Source organism: Crocodylus siamensis, chromosome 2 (genome assembly GCF_052110815.1).
Source record: "Crocodylus siamensis isolate JL-2025a chromosome 2, ASM5211081v1, whole genome shotgun sequence".
NCBI lineage: Eukaryota > Metazoa > Chordata > Crocodylia > Crocodylidae > Crocodylus > Crocodylus siamensis.
Window position 1 is genome coordinate 101,714,352 of NC_143396.1, and position 22,961 is coordinate 101,737,312.

Below are 22,961 nucleotides of genomic sequence, written 5' to 3' on the forward strand. Positions count from 1 at the left end.
TGACATATTAGTGTAAACATCATACTCACTCTGTCTCTCCCTCCCACCTGCCTCTGGCCCAGATCAGGACCATTGCCCCCCTGCCCTCTCCAGCACCCCAAGTCCCTGCTCACTGCCCCCCAACCCTCCCCTCACTTACTTGTGGCTGCCTGCATAGTCTCTCCCAGGGAAGCAGGCAGGGAAGAGTTAACCTGCCTGCCTGGTTATCACTACCCCCTGCTGCTGCTCTCTGGGCCAGGCTCAGCCCACAGAAGAACAGCACCCCAGTGGCAATGTTGAGGGGACCAGGAGGAGGGCAGGCAGGCAGGTTAACTCTTTCCTGCCTGATCCCCCAGGACAGACAGCATGGGCAGCCACTAGGGTTGCCAACTCTGACTGAAGCTATTCCAGGAGATTGTTTTTTTCCAACATTATGTAATGTCATGAATAGCAGTGCCCCAATAGAGATTTTTTGGGCCTATACTGATGGCTGATTTTTAGTGAGCCATATCAACCAGTACTGATTGGATTGCTGATATGCAGCTGTGCAGCTTGGAGAGCAGTGGTCTGGCTGGTAAGTCTGTTGTGGGGGAAGGGGTGAGGAGGGAGAAGGGGTGTTGGAGGGCAGATTGAGGCCCCCATGGTGAGGGAGGGAGTGGGGTTGGGGCAGGGGCAGGTGCTGCACAGTCAGGGCAGAGAGCAGGATGGAGCCACAAGTGGCTCATCGGGGGGGAGGGACAGAACAGGGAGGCGGCAGCCACCTCAAAATTTGCCATAGCCCCTCTCCCAGAGCTGCCACTGCTCACTCTGGGTGTAGGCCCAGCCCAAGCACCCCTCTGGGAAGAGCCCACCACAGCCTGCAGCAGCAGCCTGCTCTCACCCCATACACAGATCCAGGGGCACATGATCTCCATGGGCTCCTGGGGTGTATGCAGTGGTGGGAGCTGCCACCCCCTCCCCATGTCCCCTGGATGAGCCTCTCGCAGATCCATCCCACACCCGGTCCTGGCTGTGCAGCTCCTGTCCCTGCCCCAGTCTCAGCCCCAGCCCCAGCCCCAGCCCCACTCCCTCCCTCATTGCTGGGGCCATCCCCCTTCCCTCACAACAGACTTACCAGCCAGACCCAGCTGGTTTCCATGCTGCCAGGCTGTGCTCCTGGCCATCTGTGTGCTGCATTGTAGCTGCATGCATGCATGGGGCATTTGTTGGTGACATTATTGGTCACATCAGCCAAAAAAAGCCAGTTGCCAATACTGTCAATTTTCCTTATATTGGTGCCAACCCGATCTGGGACCAATGTATCAGTGTACCTCTAGTCATTAATTGTACTGTTTAGCCCAGTCTCCCAGACTGCTTTCAATAGTCACCAGGAGATAGATGCCTATTCCAGTAAACTCCCGGCCAATCCAGGAGGATTGGCTATCCTAGGAACCACAAGTAAGCAGAGGGGAGCTGGTGATGGTGGAGGGGGGGAGAGGGAATATCAAGATGCAGAGGTGGAGCCCTGGGGGTGGGGAGGAACTTGGGGAGCCCCAGGGGGCAGTGACAATCTCCTACATTTTATGAATTGAACATCAATGCATGACAGACAAGCATAGGGAATGGCCTGAAAAACCAGTGAGGCAGGACAGGGTTGGAAAAACTTCTAGGGAGGCCCATGACTATCTTCTGTATGTAAAGCCTGTCACAGAGAAATGTTAGCACTTTGAACAGGGTGACTTTTAGAGTAATTTTAACTTTGCATTGGAACGTGTATCGCTTTTGTTATTTAAATGCTTTCTTTATATTTTGAAGCATCCTAAACTTTTATAAATAGCATGCAAAGTCAGTATGATAGTTTAATACCAGTAATACAGTGACTCATGAAGCATCATACCTGGCCGGAGAGGTTTTTCAAAACACTGGGAGAATTTAGCAGTAGCCATGCTTGGTTTCCACTGATTAAAACCCCCCCAGAAGTAATTATTCCTACTAATTATATGCATCTGTTAGGTTGGGGTGCTCAACCCCTGGCCTGCGGCCCAGATATGACTCCTGGTGCCATGTCATCTGTCCCATGAGACTCCCCACAGATCTGAAAATTTGGTAGTGGGGGGGCAGTGGTAGCATTTCTCTGCTGCCAAACTTCCAGACCCGTAAGGAGTGTCATGGGCTGGATGGCATGGGCCTGTATGCTGGATTGGGTATACAGGGTGTTTTGTGGCCTGATCCTGGTGCAAGGGGTCCTATCTGGCCTCAGATATTAGCTCAGATTTCCTAATAGACCTTAATATATACATAGTTTACAAGTTGAACCCCCAGCTGAGCAGTCTGCTCTTGCTCAGTAACATACCTGATCATGTCACATGACAGTTAGGCATGTGCTCTAATGCTTTTCTGAATAGAGATGAACATAAGCACATACATAAATATTTTGTGGAAATGAAGAAAATTCTTTTGTATTCAAAAGTAGCAATAAATGTTGCTCCGTATACAATATGGTGACACTTTTCACACTATTCATCTGAGGTTGGAATTGTGTTTTTCCTGCATTACAAGGCATGTTAATACTGGCCAAATGAATAATGCTTCAGTACTGTGTTGCAGTTATATTTATACTTTGCAACCTTGGAATCCTGGTTATCAAAAAGTTATAGATTAGGAGAACATATCTGAAGAAAGAGTCCTAGAACTATACAGAGATAAGTCATACACAGCAGTTATGAGACAGGAGATCTCTTGTAGAAGTGTCAAATAAAAAATAAAAAAAATCAGTGGAATCAATTCTAGCAGCCACATAGTCCCTCTGGAGGAGAAATTATAGCTTGAGTGCAGCTATTTCTTCAGTCTCTCCTCTGTGTAAGAGAGGTGAAATTTCAAGCCATGGTATCCTTCAAACATTATTCAACTCATTAGTCATCTTACTGTTATATTTGACATGTTAAGCTATATGCTTGCATTTCAGTTTTTATCTTACCCACAAGTGAACAAGAATAAGTTCTTCTGTACCTGACTTTCCCTCTGTGAAACAGCATCAGAAATCTAAACACATTTTGTGAGTAGTTCACACTTTTTTTCTTTTGTTTTTGGAGACTTTTTCTGGCTTCCATGTAATTGGCAAATGGGACCTAGAACCAGGAGAATTATTTTATGTTTCACGGTCATGGTTGTAAAGTAATTTGAAACTAGCCACTTTCAGAAGGTGGGAAAAAAAGCCCAGGCGTTTCGGTTTCAAAGGTGTCTTCCCTTACACAAATGTGGTCACAAGCTTGACTGAGGGTGTATCAGCCCCAAGCACTGCTTTGGCAGGAGAGGGGTATGAAAAAAGCCACTGCCACCATTAAAGGCCACTTTCTAAGCCAGTTCCTGTAGTTAGGGTGCTTGAAGTCTCCTGCTTGGAGCTCCTGAGCTACAGTCAAAGATAGAGTTAGAGAATGGGAAATGTTTAGAGCTGTCTTTCTCTTTGGGATCAATAGGATTCTCATAGTTATATGATGGACACATGCAGGTTGGGCAGTTTGTGCTAAGGATGGACCTTGGCGCTCCGCCAACTAGGACTGAGTAAATTTGCTCCCAGTCAGCTGGACAGCAGAGGGCAGGAGATTGCTCGCAGCTCTTGGGAGCTGTCTGCTGCCAGGGTGGGCTCAGCCACTGGAGTCCAGGTAGAGATAATGTCCCCTTGTCCCGGCAGCAGGGAGCTCCCAGCCCCCACCCGGCTCCCACCCTGGGCAGACAGCTATGCATGCACTCATTTGGGAGCAGATATACTGCTCCTAGCAGCAGCAAGCTCCTGCTTCTTCAAGCCCTGCACCCTTCTTTAGTAATTTACTCTAGAGTAAACCCATCCAGCAGCATTTGCACATGTAGTTGTGCCCATTGAGTACAATAATCCAACCAGGTGTCTGGCTACCTTACAGTACATTCATCTATACTGTATTTTGTTAGCTTGTTAATGAGAATGGTATGGGGGAGAGTGTGAAAAACCTTGCTAAAGTCAAGGTATATCACATCCACTGCTCCCCACCTCCTGTCACCTTAGAATAGAAGAAAATCAGGTTGATCAGATCCCTGGCTGTACTGATCACTTGTCCTCCTCTAGGTGCTTCACAGTGGGTTCCTTGAGGACTTGTTCTAGTCTGACTGGTCTGTAATTCCCTAGATCCTGCTTGTTCCCTTTCTTATGATGAGATCCCTTTTCCAGTCAACTGGGACTTTAGTGGCTCTTAAATTACTTCAGCCAATCCCTTCACTACCCTAGAGTACATCCCATCCAGCCCTTAGCTTCTCTAAGTAATCCCTAACCACTTCTGCCATTATTTTAGGCTGTTTATCTCCTTCCCTATCTTTGCTGACTACTACATTTGTCCCTTTTTGTGAATACTGAAGTAAAAAAGGAATTAAATACTTCAGTCTTCTTTGAATCATCCATAACTAGATTGCCTTCCATATTCAGTAAGGAACCTATGGTTTCTCTGGTTTTCCTCTTACTTTTGACGTACTTGTAGACTCCTTTTTTATGGCCTTCATGAGCCTTGCCATCTACATCTAAAATTGTGCCTTGGCTTTCCTAATTTTCTCCCTCCATGCCCTGCAATACTCCTATACTCTTCCCTTGTACAATGACCAAATTTCCTCTTGTTATGGGATTCCTTTTTGACTTTCTACTCATTGATATTATATTTGAAGTGTGGTTCACTCAGGAGATAAGAAGAGTATAACACATTCTAGCTAAACCTCAAGAGCATTCCTGCCCCACCACCCAAAAATTAATGTATAAACAACTGTAAAGTTGTAGAATGAAGTCAGGAAATGCCAGTGCTAAGGCTGCACACTAGCCTTTAATTCACCACTTTATATTAATCTTTTAATCACATAGATCAGGGGGTCTCAACTGAGGGTACACAGAGCAGTGGGGGTACTTGGGAAGTGCACCACTGTGCGCCGTGCACTGCTGTCGCCACCATCTGCTGCCACCCATTGCTGCATGCTGCCACCTGCCTCTGCAGTTGGCAGCGGTGGTGCATGGCAGCAACAGCTTCCCCTTATTGACTGGCTTCTGGGGACCCCCCTACCCTGTTCATCAACCGGGTGCTATGGGACTTTCCCCACCTCGCTCATCCAGGGGGTACAGTCCAGGAGAGATACCCATCGCAAGGGGTATACTCCTTAAAAAGGTTGACATCCCCTGAGGTAGATGAAAGTTCCTTCCCAGGAAAAAAAGACAGGAAAACACAGAAAATCAAAATACACACAATTATATGTACACAGACATATACCAACCATGCACACAAACACATTAACTCATTGATATGCACACTAGATCTTAAGTCCAAGTTTCCACTGGGAAGAACTGCTCAGTAGATTGAAAGGATCTTGACCCTTCAGCCTTCTGATTCAATATTAAGACTCACAGAAGCCTCATTGTGTTTTAAAGTACAGACAGCTCTCCTAAACTTCTTTTCCCCTCATAGCTGCCTATGAAGGGATTCTGCCCACCTGGTCCCTGAGTTTGTTAAAGTCTGGTTAAAATAATAAAGTCTGCTTTTCTGAAGGCCAGAGTCCTTACTCTGCTGCTCTCCTTTGAACCTTGAACTCTCATGGTCACTCTCACCCAAGTTACCTTCCACCTTCATATTCTCAACCAATTCCCATTGTTTGTGAACAGTAAACTTGAGGAGAGTTCTCCCTCTAGTTATTTCTAACATACTTAAGGAATTTGCTGGACTCCTTGTGCATAGCTGTTTCCCTTCCAGGAAATACCCCAATATTAAATGGTGCCTGTAAATGTGCTGGGAGGCTTCTTGGACATATAATTACAGTATGTTGGAGTAGACTCGAATAATTGAGTCTACTGAAGTGTGCTAATTAGCATGCTCCTGCTGTTGGCTCTGGATTTAGGACCCAGAGGCCTTGTTCTGGGGGGAGACCCACCCTCAGACAAACCGTGACCTCTCCATTCAATAATAGGTAAATTTATTGATACACAGTGATAACATAAAAGAAGCAATGCAAACAATTAAGCAGTTCTATATATCTACCAAATCCTAGGGCTCTCGTCAGAATCAAAGTACATCTACCCAGGACGCAGTCTTCACTCTGAGGCTCTTTCTTAGGTGTCAGATGTCATCATGGCAGCAGTCTGGAGGTGGGATGCCAAGCCCTGCCCCCCCCCCCCGGTAGGGTGGATGAGAAGGGCAGGTGGTCAGCCCTTTGTTCATGGTGGCCTTGGGAACCCTTCCCTGGAGATGGGGACAGGAATGGGGACCCTCTCAGGGAGAAGGATGGAGAGGAGGAGGAGGGACCTGGGTGGGAACAGGGAGGGAAACCTTTGTTACTCTCAAGTCTCTGCTTTTGTATTCTCCTATCCTGATGACTCTTCATCTGTGGCTATCACTGGTTGGCCCCTCTCTGTGGTCACATGTCCATGTAGCTTTCTGGGCCTTCTCCTAATTTGGTCTGTTCCCCCAAAACCAGGACTCAGGCCTTCCTGGTTTCGGGCCTTGTTAGCTGGTACCATTTTATCTTATGTTATGGGCGGTATGGTACCTGAGCAGCTTCTGTTCCCAGACAATTTTCCAGACTGTGTGTGCTTGTTGGTCTTACTGTGTTAAACAGCCTGTTTACTTCCAGGGCCATGAGAAACCATGTGGCCCAGACACTTAGAAATCAAATAACTCCTGCTGCCCATCCTGAAGCATTCTAAGGCATATATGTGTGTGTGTGTGTATACCTATAAACCAATTCCCAAAATGCAAATGTTTAAATGCCATGTGTAAGCCAACACCAGACAGCCTCTGCATCTTGTATCAGCATCTTCATGCTTCAGAATGGCAGTGGGGGAGCTTTAACTAGAGCTTGGTTGACACTGATATGCAGGGAAACGGATACATGAAATGCTGTGGGCACTTAGTTAGAGTGACTCTTGGAGCTGCTTTAATTAAAGCACTCCTCCCCCCCCCAGAGCATGTGTAAAAAAACCCAAAGTTCCTCATGAGAACAAGTTCTATGATTTAGATGTATATGTCAGTTGTTTAAAGATGGTCTTGTCCACCTCTTCCTCTTTGTTTGAGAGCCCATAGCAGACACCCACCATGACACTCCCACTGCTGCTCTCCCTTCTAAAATTGCTATGAAGAATTGTCCTCTGCCAAGCCTTTTCCCCATCCAGGTCAACTGCCTATCTTTGGAGCTACCAAGTAGGTAGGCTGTAATCAGGGAAGAACCTGGGGCAGGAAGGAAGGGGAAAGGGTATGGCTGAGAGGCAAACAGGGTTGAAGAGAAAAGCAAAGCAATAAAGCAATAGGGACATGAGGTGTCATAAAAGCTAACTGAGGTAACATGATAAGAATCCCTAGTCCTTGTTTAGACCATACTTAACACAATGCAGTCTATAGATGATTTCTTGGTCTGAAATTTCACATTCAAGTGTTTTTAAACCAGGACAGGTCTATCCTATTTTAATTAAAAATGCAAAAAGTTTTGCACAATAATGATCAATTTATAATTGCTTATAATTATCTGAAACTTTCACCTTTAGGTTCCAATTTGGAGCTACCATTAGGTTTGATTTAAAACTCAACAACACTCCTGTGAGTCTTAATATTGAATTAGTAGGCTGAAGGGTCAAGATCCCTTAAGTCTACTCAGCAGTTCTTCCCAGTGGAAACTTGGACTGAAGATCTAGGGTGCATATCAACAAGTTAATGTGTTTGTGTACATGGTTGGTATATGTCCGTTTACATATAACTATGCATAGTTTGATTTTTCTGTGTGTTACCCTGTCTTTTTTTCCTGGGAAGGCACTTTCATCTACCTGAGGAAGAGGTTAACATAAAGTGGTGAATTAAAGGTTTGTGTGCAGTCTTAGCTTTGGCATTTCCTGACTTAATTCTACAACTTTACAATTGTGTATACATTAACTTTTGGGGGTGAGGACAGGAATGCTCTTGATATTTAGCTAGAATGTATCATACTCTTATTATCTCCTGAGTGAACCACACTTTAAATATAGTATCTTAAAAACTGTGTGACATATACTCAGTAACACTATTTCTTCCCCATACTGATTTAGAACTGTGATGGTCAACCATTTGGACACGTGGACCACAAGTAGTGGGGATTTGATCTGCATGCCACATATCATGGGCAGTATTGATTTGTGGGTAGGATCCAATTTGCGGCTTGGTATTTGGGGTTGGTCCACAGGCACAATGCAGCACTGATAAAACCCCATGTGCCAGCCCAGCACTGTGCACTGGACCTGACCCTGCAGTACGCCCATGTTCTGACACAATGCAGAGAATGGGGCTATGTCATCTGAACCACAGGGCTCATCACTGGTCAAGAAATTTGGCAATGAGGGTTCAGTGGCAGCATTAGTTGCTGCAGCTTCCAGATACAGCTAGTAGAAACTGTGGCAATTAATGCTGTCACCACTCCCGTGTTGCCAAATGTCTGGACCCCTGGGATGCCTTATGAGCTGGAAGACATGGCCCCATAGGCTGGATTCAGCCCATAGGCCAGAGTTGGAGCACTACTGATGTAGAATGTTTGGCTTTCAAAGCTGAATAGAAAAATATAATTTGAGTTGTATACCTAATTTAGTCACCTCATAATTTGTAATCCATTTTTCTGCCTTTCATATTTTTTGGATTATTTAGATTTCTTTTCCTGTAAATACCAACATTTGGTACATTCATGAACAATAGAATGCATGTATTTTGTTGCCAGTTGTTTAAATTTAGAGGAATGAAATAAAGTGTTACCTTAATGTTGACTAAGCAAAATGTATTTGCAGTGTGGGCAGAAGAGTGCCTTGGCTATTTTCGAGGGGAAGAGCATCCCATCTAAATTAATACAGTAGAATTGCCTCATAACTCATCTCTACAGTGGCAGTGTACCATACTAGTGAGAAGAGCAGAGTTCAATACTGTACTCATTTTGCAGATGTAGTACCTATTCATCTATTTTGGTTTTTCATATCATTTCAAGCAGTCAAGTTATAATGAGACTCAGATTAAGAACCCTACTTGAAGAGCACGCTAGGTAGACCATAAACTAGTCATAAAACTTGAGCAAACCCTTCAAGAAGCCATCATAATGCAGAATAAGCCTCAGGCTGAATAGTACTTCAGAAAACAAGGCACAGTCAGTTTTGCTAGTGAAAAGTTAAGAATACTGTGTATTATACCATGAGAAAAAAGGTTAGCCTGCAAAAAATGGATGAAGCTGTATCTTTATTGGTAGTTGTTTAATATCTTCATTCTTGTGTTTACAGGCTAATTCCTTGAAAATAAGGCATTCAAATCTGGTATTCATATTTTAAAGCATATGTTTAATTAGTTATTCTTTCTATGTCTACACACAAAAATTATCAAAGAAATGTCCCTTAGGGTTTGAACCTTCTTTTGAAGCATCTGTCATGGAATACTGTCAGACATGAGATACCTGGCTAGAGATGATCAAAAGTGAGAATTTCTCATGGGAAATTCCACTTTTCCAATACACACACACACACACACACACACACACACAATTATGGAATTATAGAATAGAATTGTGTGTGTGTGTGTGTGTGTGATTGAAATATTTGAATTTTTTTGCACAAGAAAAGTATGAAAAAACAGTGTGACAGTCTGCATAGTATGTCCATCCAGGACTTGAGGATCATAGAAGTAGTGGGATCCTTGGCTCTAAGGTGGTTTTCCTAGTTGGGGTTTCCCAGTGTCATGGACTCCTGTGACTCACAAAGTGATCCAACTGAACCATGATTGTCTTTCATTAGAAGTCCATCAAAGCAATATGTTTCTGCCAAATATGTTGTTTTAAAGAATGGCTGTATTCTGATGAAAACTATTTCATCAAGAAAAAAAATCTATTTGGCAGTTCTGTTGGAGTATCCTCATCTATGGGAATTATATTAAGAAGCTTTCCCTATCATTCTTTTTAAAACTGTGGCTTTCATTCCATTGTGATGTTAATTGCAATATAACAGAGGCACATACCAAAATGTTAATTATATCATAAAGGGAATGAATGGAATGAAATAGTTTATTTAATCTGGGGAGGACTGTTTATCTGTATCTGATGGGTATTACAGTGGGCTAAATGTAATCAGACACAAGCAACTATAGAAACAGAATGTTATTGTACACTTAGGAATACAAGCTTGCAATTGCCTCTTGGTTTAACAAATACAAGATGCACTTGAGAAAGGAAACTGTGGTGAATGCATCAGTTGTAAAAGGCATTACTTATGTAGGATATAAATCAGTTTCTCATGAGGATTGCTTCACTAGGGTTTAGTATTTTATTTTCCAGAGCAGAGGCCCTTGTTTTTACAAATGATACTTTTCTGAACATTTCTAGACAAACGCTTATTCTTCCTGCCAGCAGAAGAGAGACAGTCAAGGTAAAGAACACCTCAGCATGCTGTGGCAAGTCCTGGAAAATCACAAAAAAGCCCACTCAGTCTCCTGAGCATCCGTCTGAAACAAACACTTCTAGCACAATAGCACTGAATATAACGCTATTGCTGTGCAATAGCAATGCTGAAGACAAATTGTGACAAAAGACAAAGCTGGACAAAATATTCCTCAGCATCTTCAAAACACTCTTCCAAATGGCCTGAGGCTTGTAGACCTGGCTGTTGCATAGCCTGTGCTGTATATGCTATTTTGAATATGGCTGGCCTTGAGGCAGCTTTTTCTCAACTAGCTGAGTTGCTAGACAAGCAGAGGAATATAGATAATGAATGAAAGAAGACAAAAATGACACCCTTGTGTAAAGCCAAAACATGGACTAATTTTAGGGACCTGGGAAGTCCAGTTAGCTGTATTAATAACTGGTTGAAGAAGGATATCTAAATATTGTAAAAAAAGTAAGATAATGGCAAAAGACTAACGTGGAAAATTAAATAAGGATGTTATGAAGAAAGGCTTTTGAGCATCTAAAGCTTGAATATCTTCAGGCTTGGAGAGAAGGTGGTGGAGAGGGATCTAAATATACAGATCCTGGAGGAAGTTAATGTAAGGATCTGAGATGGATCCATAATCCATAGACCTAGTTTGAAACCAAAAGAAGTTTAGGCAAAGCATCCAAAAATCCTTACTATTTCTCTGCATGACATTGATACACATATTAGGCTAACAAATGAATTAATTAGGAGGCATTATAGAATTTACGAATAGGATGAATTTCACAGATTCACAGAAGTTTAGAGCTGGAAGGGACCTCATGAGATCATCCTGTCCAGCATCCTGCTCTGTGCAGGAAAGACTGCTGGGGTCAAATAACCCCAGCAAGGTATGTGCCCAGTTTGCTTTTGAAGATCTCCAGGGTAGGTGCCTGCACCACCTGCTCTGGGAGTCTATTCTAGAGTCTGGTTACACGAACCGTGAAGAAGTTTTTCTTTATATCCAGTCTGAAAACTTCTTCTAGGAGTTTATGACTGTTACTCCTAGTTTGCCCCTGGGGCACTTTGGTTCATCTAGCCCTTGAAGCTCTCCCGTCATATATTTGTAAGCTGCCATCAAATCCACCCAGAGTCTTCTCTTTTCAAGGCTGAACAGTGCCCTATCTGTCAGCCTTTCCTCATATGGCTTGCTCTTCAAGCCTCTAATCATTCGAGTGGCTCCTTTCCAGACTTTCTCAAGCTTTTCCACATCCTTTTTGACGTGTGGCACCCAGAACTGGATGCAGCACTCCAGCTGTGGTCTCCCCAATGCTGAGTAAAGAGGGAGAATAACTTCCTTAGTTTTACTTGAGATGTATTGGTTGATGCATGCTAGTGTATTGTTTGCTCTGCTAACTGTAGCATCACACTGGTGTCTCATTCATTTTATAGTCAGTTATAACCCCCAGGTCCCTTTTGGATGTGGTGCTAGCTAGCGTAGCACCACCAAACCTGTAAATTTGTTGTGGATTTTTCCTCCCCAGATGGAGCACTTTTCTGGACAAGAGAATGCAAAGTGACTATACTTTAACTCCGGAGACAATAGAGGAAACATCACCCATTTCAAATGGTGAGTTTTAATGAAATGGGACATTTTAAGGCACTTTTGCTCTTCTACAATAGGTTGCCAGACTATGGAGAGGGGGAAGGCAGGTAGATGTGTATCATGCTAACATCTGCAGCCCCCTTCCTCTATGAGAACTATGTAGTATCTCTCCTGTACAGGAGTAAACCCATGGCTAGCAGGGAAGGCAACAGGATTTGATATGTTACAAAGGAACTGGACCTTAACTCCTGCAGCAAAAATCTACATAAGCTCTATTAATATCCTTTATATAGCTTCCAGGGACTAGCAGAAGGAATGGGAACACACAGCAGGTGGTGGAAAGCCAGTGTTGGAAAGGCATGTCAGCCAGCCATTCTGTTTATGGCTTGGGTAGAACTGTGATGAATGCAGATGGAAACAGGCACCACATGTTTGGCCCCAAATCCAGAGAGTTTGGTTCAAGATTTTCCCATACTTTCCTGACCTGGGCACTTTCCCTTGGCCAAGCCTGAAATCCTTTTTTAGGCAAATCTCATATTACTTTAAGGCATATTTTCCTGAATAAAGTATCAGGACCAAGGGTTTGAGCAAATATTTTTCAAAACAAAAAAGCGTGGAAAGACTTAATGTGTGAGGACAAAAAAAAAAATGGACTGCCTTTTGAGTTTCATTAGTAGTTTTGTGGGTCCCCTGGGTAGGTTGATGAAGAATGTGTGTGTTTCCCTCTGCAGGAGTAGGAGAAGAAGAGAATGAAGAAGACAGCATATGTGCATCTCAGCGCTGGCTCACACTTCTGGAATAAAAGTTGGCACCTGCTAAGTAGTCCCTGCTGATCCCAGTATTGTTATGCATGACTGGCATGTCCTACAGGAAGCAGGGGGCTGGATGGAATATCAAAAGGGAAAAGTGGGGCCATGCCAAGATCTGCAACAGAAGGCTGATTGAAAAACAGTCTTGTTGACAAGCTTACTTTTGTTTGACTGCAATGACTGTCTTTTATATGGTAAGTTTAATTTGGATTTTTAGCCCTCAGTTCCACTCTACCTTGTTATTAGGTGAACCCACTTTTTCATTCCTAATACTTATTATCATATGGGAGTACAAAGCATAGGTTTGGCACACGACGCAAGTAGAGGTGCTGTTGCTTGCCTGAATAGTTTACAATACAGCAGTTTCACATGAAAGAGGATAATCCAGCATGATAATCATATAGGGGCCTCATCTTTCTCTCTTTGAAATCTGTGGCCAGAGTTCCAACAGGAATGAGCTAGGGCCAATAGTAAAAGGCAGGGGGACTGATGAATGTTTAATAAACTATAAACAGATTGCCATTGTATCAATATAAAACTGCTACTGCTATTTGCTAGATATTGCCCAAGACAGGGGTAGATAAGGATAATAAGGAATATCACACACAAAACAGTAACAATATCAAGTGTGGTCTGCCTTAGGGATTTGCACTGATTTCTATCATCGGTATAGCTATACCAATGCAAATGCACATAACAGGCAATTCTGTATAAACTCTCCCTTAAAACAGTGAAACTTATCTCCACTTGAAACCAAAGTGAGTCTGTTGGTACAAATTTCACCTTGCCTTATCTATATTAGAAAATGCACTAGTGCAGCCTTTTTAGGTGTCCAGACACTAATGGCAATCCTTGATATAAGAAAAGCCCTAATTGGAAAGTACTTTGAATTTCAGAAGCAGTTTTCATATAGCATCTCAAGTGCTCACGCCATATCAGTGTATTAATCTACACAACACCATGGTGAGGTAGGGAGACATATCATGAGACTAACATATATTAAAAGTATAGAACACCCACACCTCAGTTTTCCAGCTGAGGTTGTCCTGGTGGTACATAGAGCCTACATGTTGGTATTGCTAGTTTATACAGTTCCCCAATGTGTGCTGGGCTTTTTCCAAACAAACAAAAAAGCTTTGCCTGATACAGCTGCCAATCAAAAAAGTAAGAGCAAACAAAATGGGGTAAGAAGTGGAGAGAGGGAAAGTGAGAAAAGGGCTGTACAAAAATGCAGTGTAATTATTTATGCCTAAATAATTCATCTTATAGGGTGAACATATGATGATTCCACTATGTGTATCTGTAATATATGTAGTTATAACAAAATAAGGATTGAGGCTTGGGATGTTCTCATTAGACATTTTGTTTCATTGTGAACATTAGTTATATGAACTTTGGAAAGTGTAGTCACACCAACGCACCCTGCAGCTGAATTGGTATTGTTAAGAGGCAATGTATTTTTTCTTTTTAAGATGTTTAATTAGGCCAAGCAATCAAAATAACCTTGTCAGAACAATGACTGATTAACAAACACCTTGAGAAGTGCAAAGACTATGCCATTAAATACTAAACTTCACTATATAGGGTGTGTTAGACCCCTACTCCATGCAGCACTCAATGACTAGGGAGAAGATGATCCAATCACTCATGAATCCTGTTACTTATTAACAGAGCAAGCAGGAAGCAAAGGCTGCTTGCACACATTGCTCGCAACAGCTTTATTCAGAATGGAGACAGCTTCAGACAAGGGTCCCTCACAGACACACAGCCCATGAACCAGGAGACCTACATTGGACATCAGTTTTTTTCACATTTTATACACCTTGGTTCATACATATTAATATTTACTCCACCTATGTCCCTCCTTCAGTTCCATCCATTTCTCCTCCCAGTTCAATCTCTGCCTCTGTTTACTGTTTGCTTCCTTAGCATGGTATTGCCTATGCATTTCATTCATTTACATGCCTCTCTGCTAAAAGTACAGGCATAAGGCCATGAACTAGGGTACTCTTGGTCAATCACTGTTTTTTTCTGGTTCTCGCTGACTCCTTCTTCAGCTCCAAGGTCTTGCTTCTACTTTATCTTCTGATGACAGCTGGTGGTGGGTTGCATCTTGTTCTTCTTACACAATGGGCTCTAACACTATGATTTTGTTTAGAAAACTGCTTGCCTAAGCATTTCCAAGGTCAGTCTTAATATATCATTCTTCCTTGTGACCAGCAGCTCTGCTGAGACACAGGAAAAAAACTTCTATTCAGCTGCACACTCAGTACTCCCCAAAATTCATATCATTACCCTAACAGGGTGCCTAACTTTGAAAACTCAGAACTAGTTCATGGGAAAGCATAGGGTACCTATAGATGTGCTTGTTCACTTTCTAATCACAGAGCTCCAGTGCCACCTCACCATATGTGTATTAAGTTCCCATGTGTTTCAAAATGGCCACAGGGTTGCTTTATCTATACCTTGTTAAATCAGGTTTAGATAAAGTGTTCCACAGACATTTTGAAACATGTAGAGGCATAGTACACAGGATGGTGAGCCATTTTAATTAGAGCAACTGTCCTGGAACCATTCTAATTAAAATCCCCTCCCACTCCTGAGCATGTGTGTAAGCAGCCATAACTGAACACTGTTCACGTGCCTGAATTTTTCCTGATTCGATGATACTGGCAGGCATTACAGTGTCAGAAAATGAACTTTCCATCTCAAAGCTTTAAATATTTTTTTCAATTGTATATCAAAAGAAATTGTATATCATCTGTTACTTGCGTCCCTATCCATTGACTAGTTCTACATTCTCAAGTTGGCACTCAGCCAACTATTCCTGTGCTGTACAAAGAGGAAACATGTGCCTGGCAAGCATGGTGCTACTGGGGTTTAAAGTGTGGGGCAAGTATTGCATGTTATATGGATCTAAGCCAACTGGCTGGTTTCTCTGGCAAACTGGAAAGTCTCTAAGGTTCCTTTAATTATTTGAACATTAAACCTGAGTCAATGTGCAGATTATGCATGATCACATTGTAATATGTATATATAGTAACAATATGATTACTGTGAAATTAACAGAAAGGAATAAGGGACTGGATTTGCACTGGCAAAGAACAAAAACATTTTCTTATTTTCTACTTGTGTTAGCACCTTTTAAAGTGCCTTAAATTTGTAGCTTCAAAAACTTCTGCGTTTTACTTTGGGGCAAAAAATGTATGTAAGTCATCCTGAAATATGGCAGAAACAAGACATGTTAGTTCTACCAAAATACTTCAAGATTAACTACTATTGATAATTGGTAATTAATAGTTGGTAATTTCACCTCTGGATAAGTTGCACATATTAGTTACCTTTTGATATGAATCTTCTTTGTGGTGAAGGCAGAATAAGACCAATAAGTGGACCAGTGTTATCATTTATCATTACTCTCTGATTAACTTGGATAAGAAGTAGATTCATCCTCTTTCTACCAGTTAGATTTTAAATGGAGAGCCATGCTGGTTACTTCTTGTCCCCATGTTAAAACTTTTGGTGTTTTCTACTGTGCCTTCTGAGCCTGAAGTGACAGTGTTAGTGTAATGTCACCACCCAATCAATGATGATCCAGAGAGTGCCTGATACAGGAACTTTTCCCTAACTCATATGCCATGTCTTGATGTTGTTAGAATGTTTAAGGAGGGATTCAGTGGTGTAGACAAATACATTTCTACTAGGAGAACTCACAGTTCAGGTGCAGTTGATGTTGGGGCTCTGCCTCCCCTACACCCTGGCCACACACCAACCGTTGGTATTCGTAGATTTCATAGACATTAGGGCTGGAAGGGACCTCGGGAGATCATCGAGTCCAGCCCCCCACCCAAAGGGCAGGAAGTCAGCTGGGGTCATGGGATTCCAGCAAGATAAGCATCCAATTTGCTCTTGAAGGTGTTCAATGTAGGTGCTTGAACCACCTCCAATGGCAGGCTGTTCCAGACCTTGGGGGCTCGGACAGTAAAGATATTCTTCCTTATGTCCAGCCTGAAATGGTCTTGTAGTAGTTTATGACCATTCAACCTCATCATCTCTTGGGGCGCTCTGGTGAACAAATGTTCCCCCAGATCCTGGTGGTCACCCCAATAAACTTATAGGTGGTCATCAGATCACCCCTGAGCCTGCGCTTTTCCAGGCTAAAGAGCCCCATGGCTCTCAGCCTGTCATCGTAAGGTCTGCTTTTCTGACCTCTGATCATGTGTGTGGATCTTCTCTGGACTCTCTTAAGCTTCTCCACATCCTTTTTGAATTGTGGAGCCCAAAGCTGGATGTAATATTCCAGCTGTGGCCTTACCAAGGCCGAGTACAGGGGGAGAAGGACATCCTGGGATTTGCTTGAGAAGTATCTATGGATGCAAGCCAGCATTTTAGTTGCTTTACTAGCCGCAGCATTGCACTGCAGGCTTATGTTCATCTTATGGTCAATGATGACCCCCAAGTCTCTTTCTTCCATAGTGCTAGCCAGCGTAGCACTGCCAAGCCTATAAGGATGTTGCAGGGTTTTTTTTCCCAAGGTGGATAACCTTGCATTTTTCAGTGTTAAACACCATCAGGTTCTCATCCGCCCATTTGCTGAGCCTGTGCAGGGCAGCCTGAATCACCCACCTGTCTTCCGGCATGGATGCTTTGCCCCAAAGTTTGGTGTCATCGATGAACTTGGCCAGTCTGCTTCTGACTCCAATATCCACATCATTAATGAAGATGTTGAACAATATGGGTCTAAGGACAGAGCATTGGGGGACCCCACTGGTCACAGGACACCGTGATGAGTGACTTCCATCAATTACTACCCTCTGGGTCTGACCACGGAGCCAATTACCCAGCCAGCAGATCAAGGCCACAATTGTCCAGTTTCACCAAGAGGTAATCATGGGATACCAGATCAAAGGCTTTTTTTAAGTCAAGATGTATAACATCAATCTCTTCTCCCTTGTTCAGGTGATAGATCATCTGATTGTAGAAGGAAATGAGATTGGTCAAGCAAGACCTACCCGCAACAAACCTGTGCTGGCTATCCCTTAGGATGTTGGCGTCGGCCAGTCCATTAAGGATGGCCTCTTTAATAAACTTTTCTAAGATCTTCCCTGGGATAGAAGTCAGACTGATGGGCCTATAGTTAGCTGGCTAGTGTTGAGGTTTTATGATTCCTTTATAGCAGCGTGGACCTTTTTGAATCTACGTAGTGGTCATTAACTTATGTCCAGTCTTCTGGTGTTTTGTGGGTTGCTACCAGAGTCTGATGAAGTTCACCTGGCCTTCTCTTGGCTGCCCTCCTATTCCCTGCCTCTTAAGATGCTGTGCCCAGACCTGTCCGTAACTAATGGGGCCCAGGAGACCCTGGCCCAACGGGCTTCTACAAATCACAGAATAAGGAAAATAAAAAATAAAATCTCTATAGAGAGACTATCTCTAAAGGGCACAGCACATCCCTTTGGATTTATATAATTTATCTCTCTTCCCTTGGGAGATAGCCCCTGAGCCACCACTGCCCCAGCCTGATGGGGCTTTCCTGCCCCATTCTAACAGGGCCCCTGTGGCCTGTGCGCCTTGCTGCCTTGGTGCTCTGAAACTTCTTCTGCCCCTGGCCTTTGTTGGCCCAGTGGCAGCCACACTTCTTATTCCCCAGCACTGTCAGTGTCTCTTACACTTCCCGTGGTGGTGCCTGCAGCTGACGTCATCAGATGAGTGCCGCTTAGTTTGATAGGGAGCTTATAAACCAGCATGGCCATGCTACGTGTTGCCTTAGCTCCATATCTCCTTGCCCTACAGCAAAGTTTTTCATTTCCCCCAGGATTCTCTGCTTGGCCTGTTCGGGGTCAGCCAGGGCTCCTGGGGTATTTGCATGCTGTGCACAGTCTCGACCGTCACAGTTAGAGTTGAGAAAATAATGTGAAAAAGAACAATCTTAAGAGCTAAATTCAACTTCATGTTGTAAATTGAAAAGGTAAATTGAAAGAGAACTGTTCTGGTTTGTTCTACAATTCATCACCCCAGATATCCTAGCAAGACAGGGAGAGACAATGCACTCAGGAAATGGAACACATTTAGAGCCCATATGTCCACATGTTGTCATTTACTCTCCCCCGGGTGCATCCACACATGCAAGCATGTACACTTGCAGCAGCTCAAATAGAAGCAGTGTAAATTTGACCCAGGGCTTTTTGCCTCAGTGCACGTGCTTGGACATGCACTTTGTTGTGGAGCAAATTGCGTCACTTGGGGCAAAATAACCCTGCTTGGCTCCTCCTGGATCTGCAGCCAGTGGGAGCTACAGCTCGGGACCAGCACCTGTGCTGTCCCCAGTAGTATAAAAAGCCACACTGGCAAGTAGCTCAGCATTACTTGCTCTCAGGAGCTTCTGGGGTGCAGCCAGTTGGTACATGGGGACACTACGCTTTATGCCAGCTGGACTGCAGCCCTGAGAGTTCTCTGCACACTTTACCCACTGCAGCAGTCTGGCAGTGGGGGCTTTTGGCTGGCTGTGACCTGCTGTGCACCTGCCAGACCTGGATGGGGGCTGCACAGCCTGTAGAAGCATCTGCCCCTCTGGGTTAGCTGCCAGTGGGCTGTGGATGCAGAGTTGGACTCTGTGCGGCACTACTGCCATGTGTGCCCCCTGCCTGGCCATCTGGACAGCTATCATCCAGAAGATGTTCTGGGTGTGGTGGCCTGCTTTGAACTGTCAAAGCATGCCCTCCTGGCCCCATTTGGATAGGAGGTCAGCCACAGCCATCTGGGTCCAAGGTGCCAGCTCTGAGCAGGCAGGGTTCTGCCTCTGGCCTCCCTAGCAGGATATCCAGGGGTCTAATTTTCTCCTTGTGCTGCAAGTTTGCAGCACAGGAAACATTTTTTTGTTCCCGCACTTGCCTCTTGCCCAAAGGGGCTTGAGGTGGGGCAAGAGGCATGTGCGTGTTCATCTGGACACGCCCCCTGAGGGCTGGACACTACTATTTATAACTCTGAGAGGTGCTTAACCTTCTATTAGTGTCTATAAACTTATTAGATTCTATACTTATGTTTGAGTCAGTCCATCAAGGCCTTCCAAATTAAATATACCAATGTAGGACATATGGATTACAGAATCATTTAAAATAAGGTGTTGTAAGGGACCTCAGGAGGTCATCTAGATCAACCCCCTGCTCAAAGCAAGACCATCCCCAACCATATCATCTCAACCAAGACTTAGTCTAGCTAGGTCATAACAATGTCCAAGGATGGAAATTCCAAAACCTCTCTGGGTAACCTGTTCTAGTGCTTTACTACCGTCCTCATGAGAAAGTTTTTCCTAATATATAACTTAAACTTCCTTGCTGCAACTTGACATCCATTGCTTCTTGTTCTGTCATTTGCCACCACTGAGAACAGTCTAGCTTACTTTGTCTTAACTTACCAGGAGAAGAAAATATTCTTCCTCTATAAAGAGTAAGACAATCATTGCAGAGATGTACTTTTTTAAAGCAACAAGTCCCACTTTACTGTATTACTAATTTGCTAATTAAAGACAACAATATTAACCTAATTTGCTGAAAATTTTATTTTACTAGACCTAGAACTTGTAAATCCATATTTGACCAATTCCACAACTGGTATGTATTGATTTAGTTTAGTTTATTCCAATGGAAATGAGCCCATTCATACCAGCTGGAGATCTAGCTTATTGCAACTAATTCATGTTAAATAATTAGAAATCTTACTATAACCAAGCTAAAATGGCCTGCTGGAACCTTTTTTTTTGGCTTTTTTCACATCTCTCTCTCTCTCTCTCTTTCTCTCTCTCTCATTCCAGTTTCTCCCTAATTTCCTTCTGGTTTCTTTTATAAAAATAAAATGTGCTATTCATCCAATAGAAACAGCAGTCTCCACTTCTGTTAGGTTCCAAAAAAGTCACAGTATGGAATGATGCTGCAATAAGTAAGTGTGTGTGTGTGTGTGTGTGTATGAGAGAGAGAGAGAGAAAATGAGAGCTATATATACAGGTTACTTTCTGTGTCCATGACTCACAGTTCTATCTTTTGGAATATTTTCTTCTTTCAGAGATTTTTCAGGTGAAAAGCAGGAGTCATTCCAATGATGTAAGCTGAAAAGAATCTTGCTGCATGAAAAGTAAAAGTCAGATAAATAAAAAAACCTGAACAGTTGATTTAGAGGCAAATTACAGTTGTCCAAAAACAGAGGTGATAGACAATGGGGAAAATATCTACAAAAGGTTTTAGGCATTTTACTGCCACTGTAAGTGCCTACATCCAAAATGTAGGTCCCCAAATCCCTTGTTCAGCTGCTTAATAACCCTGGAGGTACCTAGGGTCCCCGGGAAGAATGTAAATTACCCTTAATACAGCTCTGTGTTATTATGTCTAGATTGCTCCCAGTAACTGAGATAGCTCATTTAAAGCTAGCTTGACTATCTCTGCTTGCACTGTATTGTGTGGTGTAGATGTAACCTAAGGGCCAGATCCTATTCCACTTTTTATGAGCCTAAATGCTACTCAAGTACCAAGTAGAATCCTATTCTACTTTGAATCCCTGAAAAAATGTTACTATGTCTACTTTTGTAACGCCTTCATTTTAGTTTTAAGATTTAGCCACTAAAAACAGGCAGCAGGAGGACCAATCCATTTTTTTTGCATTAATGGTTTTTCAGGTACTTAAATAGAGTGGAATAGGTTTCACTTATGCATGCAGGATATGGAATGGAATCTAGTCCTAAATTTATCTGAATCAAATCTCATTGCCACTCCCTGACATGGCCAGAACTGCTTGAGTTTGATAGTGCCGATAGCTAGATTGGAGGCCAAATCTGGCTTGCAAAGAGATTTTATGTGGTCTGGCATGCATTACATACCAAAATGATACTGTCACAGAAGTTTGTGTACCCCACCCTTAGTAAACTTTATGTGAGAATGAACCCTCTAATGAGTAGGCTATCTAACAACTGCTGTTTCTGGCCTGCCTTAATGCCCAGCTGTGTTAATGTGGCCTACTATTAGTGAAAGGTTGCTGGCCCCTGAACTAGATTGCTAAATCATATCTAAGCCCTATCAGGAACACCTTAAAGGAGAAGGACTGAGAGACTACTTACGCCAGGGTACTCCACAGCATGGTGGTTAGAACACTTACACTAATGGGAGAGAAGGAAACAAACCTTGTACCCCACATCCTGTGTTATTATACAAGTTACCTAGCTACTGAGTAAAGGGCAGTGCACCTCCCTTCACTCTGTGTTCTGTGAGAACAGAGCAGCTTATTTATTCCACTCCAAGAAGAGGGACTAAGCTGTGCATCCTGAGTGGAAAGAAGTACCTAAGGCCCTGAGAAGGGTAGGGCTTAAATTTTAAGATGGCTTCCCCCACCTTAGCAGTTGCAATTAGGTAGCTAATAGGCCTCCCTGTTCAGTATCCTAAGTTTTGTGAATGCTATTTAGACATCCAGCTCTCCTCATGCAGAGTATTGCGAGCATAAGTGGTCCTCTTGTGCCTTTGGATTCCACCAGATAACAAGGTGCCTAAGAGATATGTGCACAATTATGACCAGAGACCTCTCTTGGGTCTTTTTGTGGATTCTTCTCTTCTCTGCTCACTTGCCTACACTCTCAAAGCACAAGGTGGAGGATGACCACAAGCCCTTTTCAGACACTCAGTGCACCAGGGAGGACATGGGTGATAGGCATGTTCAGGGGTGGATTGAAGTGGGGTACGGTGGTACGGATGCACCCCTGTTTCAGACACCGTGCCATTGGAGAAGCAATGGTGGGGAGGTGGTGCTTTATAAGTCCTCAAAATAAGCAACAATCCCCTTAACTTTGCCTCTGTGCTCAACAGCACATTCTCTCCCCTCCCCCTGCTTTCTTCCCCCTTGTCCACCATTGCTGCTCTTTTCCCTGGGTGGAGGTGGAGAGGAGCTCCAGAGCTACTCCGTTTCACTCCAGCTGGACTCTACATGAATCTGGACTCTGTCATGGACAGCAGCAGCAGTGGACAGGTCCCTCCTTCTTGTCTAGTCCTAAGGTTCTTTGCCAGCCTGGGAACAGGTATGGGGGAAGGGAACCCATGCTGCCTCAGTTGCCTTAAGCTGAACCTGGATCCACATGCAGCCCAGCTATAGCACAGCCAGAGTGGCTCTGGAGCTCACTCCCACCCTCATCATCTGGGAACAGTGGCATGTGGCAGAGGGAGGG